This window comes from Oncorhynchus mykiss, chromosome 25 (assembly GCF_057628025.1).
Source record: "Oncorhynchus mykiss isolate SJ-2025 chromosome 25, ASM5762802v1, whole genome shotgun sequence".
Taxonomy (NCBI): domain Eukaryota; kingdom Metazoa; phylum Chordata; class Actinopteri; order Salmoniformes; family Salmonidae; genus Oncorhynchus; species Oncorhynchus mykiss.
Window position 1 is genome coordinate 61,602,693 of NC_143046.1, and position 10,413 is coordinate 61,613,105.

At 39.1% G+C, this 10,413-nt stretch overlaps 1 long non-coding RNA gene across 1 annotated transcript; it reads left to right on the forward strand.

Moving 5' to 3' along the window:
- The first annotated feature begins 2,921 nt into the window (after window positions 1–2,921).
- LOC149972082 (uncharacterized) lies at window positions 2,922–6,721 on the forward strand. Its single transcript, XR_016491529.1, has 2 exons — window positions 2,922–4,709; window positions 5,534–6,721. It is a non-coding gene; the product is annotated as an uncharacterized LOC149972082 (long non-coding RNA).
- The last annotated feature ends 3,692 nt before the right edge of the window (window positions 6,722–10,413 follow it).

The window sequence follows — 10,413 nt, forward strand, 5'->3', positions numbered from 1 at the left end:
CCTTTTGGTTTGCGTGTCTTAACTACGTTCTATTTGATTTATTGAATACATACGCTTAACATTGGTAAGGAGAGGGACGATAGCCTACGTGTTGCGTAAAGTGGCAGAGAGAGAGGAGGTTAATTTATCTTTCGCGCACTTGAATTCTTTTTTTTTTTTAACCTACATTAATCCTTATAAATTCTTAGAATTTGAACACGTCAATAATAAGGAGACTAAAGTCACTTTTGAAATGGGCCTAAAATCCACTCACTTAAGGGGGCATCTTCAGCTAAGAAGCTTTGAGTCAAAGCTTTCCTTTTCAAGGTCTCAACCTGCTCTCGTATTGGGGTGTGAAGTGGTATATTTTTACAATTGATTTAATGCAAAAACGTTTTGATTTTACGCACGGTTTTACGCACGTGACTGTTGTCAAGCAAACACGGAAAGTGAAAGGAATATCAGTCAAGTCACGTATAGCCTTCAATATCTCTTGCTCTATGTTAGCCTATGCATTATACTGTAGCTTTTAGTGGATGGGTTATATAGGCCTATAGAGCGATGGGCTACGAATGTTGTCTGTATACAAATAGGTATCTAAAACAGGGTACCCAGCAAAGTACTCGATACAAGGACCAAATTGGTCCCAAGTGAATCACAGAGCGCATTGCGGATTGTCAGACCCAATTCAGTATCCTGGGTAAAATCATTCATTACCTTTGACAAAATCCTAACTGCATTGTAGCTGTCCCAGCACCGAGATCTTACTGAACAGATGTTAGAGTCGCCCTCACTATCATTGAACAAACAGCTACATTGACACGAATTGCTAATTATTTACAGAATTCTATCTCAAGGGGACACTGCTTTTGGTCCAGGCTACAGAGACTCAATATGTTTTCTTCAGAGAGGCTACAATGTTTACATTTGCGAGCTGTCCCGGGGACTTATTCACTAATATTCGCTAAATTAACTAGTTATTAACGTAATCATATGTGTACAAGCTAATGGCCGAGTTGTATCGCATTGTTTTTTCACAATGAAGTTGTTGCTTATTCCATAGGCTATAGATTATTATTTATTTTTTTACAGTGGAAATAGCATTCCTTGAATGACCTATAGGCAAATAGTTTCGATTTCATATAGCACTATTGGGTAGAAACCCAGGGTCCTACAACGTTTTTTTTTAAAGGGCGCATATATGTGGAAGGGGAAATAAACAATATAATTTAAGTATAGCCTAATTTATCGCATTTAATTTTATTTCCAACATAATGTTTATAGATTAGACTATTGCTGCCTGCATTTTCCGTTTGCCTTCACCTCGAGTGAAATAAAAACTTCATAAAAAAATATTACATTAATGTTAAGACTATACAACTAGACGTCACAACTAGGCTACAATGATACATTCCGATAAACACCCCTGGCTATAGCAACCCGCGTAACACAGCGTTGACATCATTTAGGTTCCGTTTAAGTCAATAAAACATGTTGATTTCTGTGTGGCCCTAACCCCGATGCCCCGAGATTTACTACTGTGACGGGGCAGTAGTGTGCAGTCCATCGTGGCACAATATACAGTACACCACACAAAAATCACACAAAGGCCTAGGGCCGGTTGTGGTGGATGTTAGAGGCGTGCATATTAACGAGGAGCCATAGTGGGAGTGCAGACAGTGTGGATAGAGAGACTGTCAGAGTTTCTTGGTGCTATTCAGTTCTTTTATCTTGACCAGTGCTTCTCCGAGCCAGGGAGATGTATCCTTGGGTTTTTGTCGAGCCTGTCAGTTGGTGCCATTGTGATCCTTGATGTACACGTTGTATCCCATATGGACAGCTGGGCTCGGGCAAGGAGAAAAGGATCCCTCACAAACCCAAATTGTGTCCAGCTTTCAAATAAAGCATTGTTGTCTCAAAGAAAAACGAATCAAAAATTCGTGCTATATCTATTGTGGAAAAAGAACCCCCATTCACAGATAACAGGGAGTCCTTCTTCCTTGATAGAGCTATGCTAACAACAGCCCCTCTCATTGCTTTTTCTCTCGCTCTCCTCCCAACTCAAAGAACGATTATTGTCTATCCCCAGAAGTGTGTGGTCGGTCACTGGGTAGTAAAACTATTTTAAAACTCCTAATTTCGAGCAGTCTTATTTCCTGTTAGCTTTATATCAGTTTCATGGATAGCATATTTCTGATCTCTATGGAAAATATCTGATTTGATTTATATAGGCCTACCATAACACGAGACAAGACATTCAAGAATTCAGGAATCTGAATGCAATACTAATTTCCCGTAGCTTTATCCATTCGCTTTTCCAGACATTTCTATTTCAATATTTTTTAGAGTAGGCTTATAAACGTTTATTTTTCAACAGTGACGATATAATGAATGCAGTAGGCTTACCAATAGATAATACAGAGCACGGGATATTGATTTTGAATGTAGAAATCCGAATGTAGGCCTAAATGAATTTCTCCGATAGCTCTAGGCCTACTTGTTTATTTATGTATTTTGTTTGTTGTCCTTGGGAGAAGAATCAACTATAATAATAAAGACAAGTCTCCGTGCAGACCTAACGCGAATGATTATCCTTAACAATTACTAACTTGCTGAATAGCACCTAGTTCAAGGTCTATCACATTCAGGCGCAGTTCTACATTTTTTTACCGGATATAGAAGTATAAATATTCTCCATGACGCACATTCACCTTGGGACCAAATTTCGGTTCTTATATTATCATTAATACACGAGGAAATGATGCAGCTTCTCAATGCCAGAACAGTAGCGGCGCTATGTTTATCTGAAATTGCTTTTGGATGCACGAGGTGGCGGGGGTGGGGGTGGGGGTGGGGGGGGGGTCTCAACAACAAATAAAAAAAACATATCGGTATGTGCAACATAGTTCACCCCGTGGATAATGCTATTATATGCGTTAGAATAGAATACTTCAGGAAATATGCACTTGGGACTGTGTGGGGCTTCGTCATCCTGACCGTTTGAACCTCGACATAAATCATTTTGGAAGGTGTACATCTCCAAATAAACGAGGGTTTATTTCAAAGCTATAATAAGCGGAGCTTTCATTTAAAGGAAGCAATCTAGTTTATTGCCTTAAAGAAGATCTAGATTAGATTCGCCTAGTGCCGTGGCACAGTGCAGATATTAGAGAGAGAGATGTCAGCAGTTACGCCTGGTTGCCACAAGATGGAAGCAGAGGTCTATAGTTTGAACCTATATTACACCGTTGTCCTCAAAACTCACAGGCCTACAGTATTACCATTATAATTTAATTCATTTAAATGTTATTTTACTTATACATCTGATGAACAACTTGGCATATTATCAATAATGGTACATTTGAAAGAGAACAAGTATGCAATGTATGATTTAAAAATAGGTTGAATTAGAAAACAAAGACAAACTTTGTGTTCAATGTAGACCAATATTTCAATGACCTGCATTCCAATATTATATTGCACTTTCGAAAATAAAGCAAATTACGCACCCTCATTGAGAGAGAGAGAGAGAGAGAGAGAGAGAGAGAGAGCGCGAGAGAGAGACCAACTCCACAGTGTGGCGCAATTGGATTATGAAATACATTTCAAATAAAATATTTTCAACATTTTCCATATCAGTGATTGCCATATGCATGACACGGATTAATATGTTTTATTATTGTAGCACTGAGGACATATAAGGGCAATTGCAACATGCCATTTTCAAAACGTTGGTGGGATATATGTGGATAGAAAGCTGCCTATATGATCAGCGGCAGAGTTGGAAAAAGTAATTCTGGTAAATGACCCATGTAAAATTATTGATACTTATATTAAAAATTAAATTTCACTGTAGCAGCATCATCATCCTGCACTCCCCCCTCCTCATCCTCATCATCATCTTGGAGCAATGGCGCCCTGCTCATACAAACGATTGCAACCAGGGTGGGCTGTATTTACGCACACATAAGCAACAACAAAAACTGCAATTTTTAACAACCCCTCTACAAAAAGCCTGAGTCCGTATTCTCTGGATTGATATTGGATGGATTTAGCCAGGATAGGTTACCAATACCATCCATCATTTTGCGGCAGCATGTACGTGATTTATAGCCAGGACAACAGGCCGGTGGAGTTGGCGCTGGTAACAAATAGCTTACTTTTGTTAGCTTTAATTTGATCATGTCAAGAGGATCACTTTGATGCACATAAAAGCGATTCACTGTGTTTTAGAAATATAGTGAGTAGCCTATGGAGATGTTTATATACATAATTGATGGAGATGCAGTGGGGGAAGCATACATTTTTTTATATAATGATGACTGACTTGTTCTCAAGACGCTTCATTGTGCGATATTCCTCAGAGAACTTGGAGCATTTTACAACGTAAGGGTTTATAACACCTTGTGTACTTGCAAACAGGACAGTCTATCAGTTTCAAACTTTGTACAGACTCTCCAAGGCAACAAGTAAACATCTGTGAATCCGGAAGAATAGGACAGGCAGCGATTCTCAACCCGGGCGGAAACCCTAGAGGGGCGTATTTCCTCATTTAAGAGAATCAAAAAATACATACAAATATTATTTTCAATAGCCTAAGCCTATCATAGCAGTTTTTAAAATCAGAATAACTTGCATATTTAACCAGCAGACCAAATATTTAGCATTTCTTTAACTCTTCAAAATGGTGGCGAACCTCTGGATAAGGCCTACTTCTTCAATACCAGCTGGTAGGAAAGGACTACTGAGGACAGATGAATAGTGATGTGTATTGTTTAAATATACTGTTATGGGTACAGCTCATTGTATTATAATATTTTTTTAAATACACTGAAAATGTATTGGCCAGATTAGTCTATTTCTATTTTGAGCCTGCGTGATGCCAGCCTATCCGGGGAGTAAATTTAACCAGACATTCAGATCTGGGATTGGCAACTGGCGAGCCTGCGGACGGCACCCCCTTTGTAGGCCTGCTGACCAATAATACAAATAAAAATACAACTTTATAAAAAAGTTATTATAATTTGGAACTCAGTCGTGGGATGAACTTACTATTGAGAGTTATAATAATATAATACAGGCTCTACAATTTCAAAATGTGGTTGTGCATCAGCAGTCACTCAATTAGCCCGTGTCAGTTTTTTTGAAAGATTGGTCAATTATTATAGTGGCCAGCTATCTAAACTTGTAGTAAGCATAATCGAATTATCACCAGGGTGGGGCCCATTGAGCATCATTTGTCATATTAAAAACAGCTAACATTTGCCTCCACCCTATGGCAAAATATGTAGAATTGCAGGAAATTAGTTATAAAATTGCAAAATCTTCTTTCCACCCCATGGCAAAATTTGTAGAATTTCAGCAAATTTGCTTAAAAACAGCTAAATGTTCTCCTTGCTCCATGGCAAAATGAACTTGAAAATATGTTTTTAAATGATCCTTGCTGTCACAATGGGGGCCGCTAAAATGTTTTCCTCGCAAGGGGGATATGCAGACCCACGAGCCACTGCGGCCCCTCATGATTAGTTCTGTTTTTTTGTGGCCCCCATCAAAGTTACCCATCCCTGATTTAGACTATAGGAGCATCTCTCCTCTATGGAATGGTACGGTCCATGGGTGCTTTCTGGGTGGACTGTACCACAACTGCAAGTATTTGAATCATCCAAATATCTACTGGACTAACAACTACCATGAAACCAGGGAAAGAGGTGAGTAGAGACAAATATAACTGAATCTGGTTGCGTGTTAAAATAGCTTTGCTGTAAACCGTGTGTGGATACCATGTTGACATACCCCATTGTTTATGTTTTCATTGAAGAAAAATGTATGAGCCATAAATCATGTTTTTTTAAAGTAATGTTGCTCTCATGGAATGCCATTGGACATTACAAAATCTAGTGCTATTTGCATGTGAAAAAGCTCAATGTGTTTGTTGGTGGTATGCATACCTTACAGATTGTGGATTTAAGAGCTCACTTTTTAGAGCTCTGTGTGTGTGTGTGTGTGTGTGTGTGTGTGTGTGTGTGTGTGTGTGTGTGTGTGTGTGTGTGTGTGTGTGTGTGTGTGGTGTTTGTGCGTGTGTGTGTGTACGTGTGCATGTGTATGCACGTGTGTGTATGTGTGTGTTCTATCCCTACCAGGTCTAATGGTGGCCGGAGTACCTCCATGCCTGCAATGTAAAAAAAAAAGTGTATATGAGTGGAAACTAAATGCTTTGAGGTGCCCTCTGGGTGAAGGCTCAGCTGCCCATAGGATATGGCTGGATGACTTGGGCCTGGGGAAGCTGGGTGGTGTGTGCCAGCCAAAAGCCATGCAGACTATTGAACTGCTGAACAGTGTGTGAATCTCATGCAATGGGATGATGAGGATCCAGATACACTTGCAGCAACAGAGATATGAACACAAAGACTGAGTAACCACCAGAAGCCAGTGGGGCATAATGTTTAGAAATGTAATGTGACATTATAGATCAAGACATAGTTCTGCATTCCATGTGATGGAGCGTTAATGCACATTCTATGTTACATTTATATCTGTAGTGTTCCGATCAGTTTGATCATAGGACTTTTTATTGCTCTCCTAGACATACAGTAATTTTGTAAGTTCAAAAAACATTTCCCCGCCCCCAACCAAAAAAGATCATGTCATAATTTCTTTCCTCCTTGCCTTTGTTAGTGTAAAGTGAGGTGAATAAAGTTAGTATTTTCTGTGCCATGTCTTTATTAAATATGATAACATTCAACTCTTCTGTGTTGCTTCTTCTTCGCACCCTCTGGCTCTCCCCAATCCAAAGAATAAGGGTTTTGCTTTGCCATGTGACACATGAATGGCCCTGAGTGATGGAATAGTGGACATGCTATATATATATATATTTTATCTATACAGTAATTAGAATTGGGAAAAATGAATAACAAATAAATATTTAAATGCTACTTTGCATCTGGGCATAGGTGCCTTTTAATAAACCTGTTGAAGGTTGAGATAAAAACAGCTCTATTCCTGTTTTTTTCAGTGGGTGTTGTGTACCATTGTTAACCAGTGACCTTCACTGGTCGTGAACCCAGAGATGTCAGTGCTGCCTGTTTCCATAACGACAACTGTCTCAAGGTCTCAGCTGACTGCCCTTGCTTGCTTTCTCAAGACTTCTACAGCATAGCACATCTACACTGTGTATGAGGCCAAGGCCACGTTCTGTAGATTCCAAACTGGAGTGAGAAATCCTTTTAGACAATCTTAAGTATAATTGATTCTATTAGAGAATGATTAATCTTGTTTGATGACAACTGATCGTGACCCAGTTATGTGGCTTTGGAGTCACTTCAAGTCAAATCAAATGTTATTAGTCACATGCGCCGAATACAACAGGTGTAGGTAGACCTTACGGTGAAATGTAAGGTCTACACTTTACATCTACACCTTACAACCAGGCAGGGCTCCCGAGTGGCGCAGTGGTCTAAGACACTGCATCTCTGTGTAAGAGGTGTCATTGCAGTACCTGGTTTGAATCCAGGCTGCATCACATCCAGCTGTGATTGGGAGTCCCATCGGGCGGTGCACAATTGGCCCAGCGTCGTCCTAGTTTGCTAGGGTAGGTTGTCATTGCAAAATTAGAATTTCTTCTTAACTGACTTGTCTAGTTAAACAAAAAAATAGCTTACTTACGAGCCCTTAACCAACAATGCAGTTTTAAGAAATAAAGTAACAAATAATTGAAGAGCAGCAGTAAAATAACATGTACAGGGGGAACCAGTTAATTGAGGTAGCAGATATGGGTAGAGTTACTAAAGTGACTTATGCATAGATAATAACAGAGAGTAGCAGCAGTGTAAAAGAGGGGGGGGGGGGCATTTAACAAGATGATCAGGAGTCTTATGGCTTGTGGGTAGAAGCTGTTTAGAAGCCTCTTGGACCTAGACTTGGCGCCTCGGTACCGCTTGCCATGTGGTAGCAGAGAGAACAGTCTATGACTAGGGTGGCTGGAGTCTGACCATTTTTAGGCCCTTCCTCTGACACCGCCTGGTATAGAGGTCCTGGATGGCAGGAAGCTTGGCCCCAAGGAACTTAGAAAAATTGCTTTTATTTACCTTGGTTTCACAATAACTTTATCCAGTTACTGCTAACATGACCCCCATTTCCTCCAAAACACAATACAATAGAGGCAAGATACTTGTCCACATGATTAAGCATGCATTTATTGTAGCAAAAATGACATGAACTAATTTTCAACCAAATGAGCAGTTACTGCCTTTTTGCTTGGTAGGGCAGTATACTCAATGTGGTGCATTGAGTAAAGGCAGTTTGTGAGTTAATGTCTAGGGTCTGATTGTTCCATTCACATTTTACTGTTTTGTTTTGTTATGGTTTACTGTAACATTGCCATTACATTACATTACCAGTCATGAGAGTCGTGGAGTTGTTGACAAAAGTTACTCTAATAAGTATGTACAACACAGGAGGTTGGTGGCACCTTAATTGGGGAGGACACGTTTTCTGGTAATGACTGCAGCGAAATAAGTGGAAGGGTATTAAATCAATCAAACACATGGGTTTCATGTGTTTGATGCCATTCCATTTGTTCCTTTCTAGCCATTATTATGAGCCGTCCTCCACTCAGCAGCCTCCACTGAAGTACAATATATGTTGTATGCTTACCAGGCAAAACCAGCAACTTCATTTTGTTTTCAGAGATGCTGAGTTGGCTGTTTTTAAGAAAACTGTGTTTTAAGTATCTTAGAGGAGACATCCATCAGTTTGTTTAGTGCCGTCGAGAGAGAACTTGAAGTTGCTTACAATAAATCCCAATCTTGAAAAGGAATATAGGTTGAGAACACAATTGGCAAAGTCTCCAAAAGCCAAGCACACTGGAGGCCTATCAAGTAACCTGTGAGGGGGAAATGGCAGAGGGTTTATATCATTCTTCAGTGTTTTGTAGCATTCTCAGTGTTGAAGTCTCATGCACTGTTTAGTTGTGATACTCATATTCCAAATTCTCTCAATTCTCTGTGTAGTATAGCCTGAACAATGCATCAGGCTTCATTGGGAATGCTTCAAAAAACGGAAGATTGTTTCCTGTCTTATTTCAATAGCTGATTCATTCGTAAAAAGTGTATGTCAACTACACAACAAATATCGTATTTACATTACAAGACACATAGCAAGTAAATTATTACACAATATACACTCCTGCACTAGATTTCTCTCCATTCAAAAGTGTTGTTGCTGTGAGGTTACGGTATTCTCATTTCTGTATGGTCTTATTTTCTTTGTCTTCTCTTTCCCAATGTTCCACCTCAGGACTTGAAATGTCTTGTATAACAAGCACATTCTTTTCAAGTAAGATGGCCATTGGAGACTACGCCAACAATCATGTTCCAAGAGTTGATTGTTTATGCCTCTCGCTAAATGGATTGTCTCACCTTCTTCACAAGATGAACCTGAGGTGCTTCAGATGCCAACAGTGTGAAGCGATGCTTGGATTTTCAGTTTGATAATGACTACCCATCATCTGTCTCAGACAGACAGACTGACACAATTCAATCAGAGGACAATTTAACCTGCACCATGATAACAAGACACAACTTTGGATGGAAGCTCTGTGCATAATATAACAACTCAAGTCTCTTTAATGTTGTGAAATGTCATAGATGTAAGTTAATTATCATCAACCTCTATATGTGGGTCCCTGAAAAAGTCACATTTGTGTTGATTGTATTATGTTAATGACCAATGTTATTTATCTGTGTTTGACCGTAGTGAAATAAAGTTAAATCTGTCTCATTTTATGAAAACGTGTGTGTTTTCTTCCCAAAAAGTTAACAGTTTTATGTTGGAGTCCGCTGAGGTACATTCTGATCAACAGAAGAGACAAAAAGCACTGTATGTAACCAGGACAGCACACTACTTGTAATCATTTGATTGGCTCACATCAGGACCATGGCCTTCCTTCAAAATGTTGTGTGTGTGTTTGTGTGTTTGTGTGTGTGTGTGTGTGTTTTAGTCAGCTGCCTATACACTATTCATACATTTGAGTAACTCCTGAAAATGTACATACAGTATAACATCCAACTGATAAGACGGTGGAAATGAAAATGTATGACATTGATTGAAAACAAATCAAAGTGTTTTGGTGTCTACAAGCCCCTCTAGAAAAGGCTGTGCTTTCATGTAGAGCATAACTACAAGGCTTTGTGTGTGTCTGGCTTTAAGATGATCAGGCAGAGTTTCAGGATCAGAGATTACGGACTTTATTTTATGGTAGGCCTACATAAATTACCATACAATTACATACACTATAATTACACTCTTATAACTTAAGAGTGAATTGTTAATGTGTTAAAAGTTCAACTTTACCTTTACATTGACATTTATACATTAAGACTTTAGGTTAGACTTACCTAAACCATAATTCTTAAAAACGGAAACCATAAAATTGAA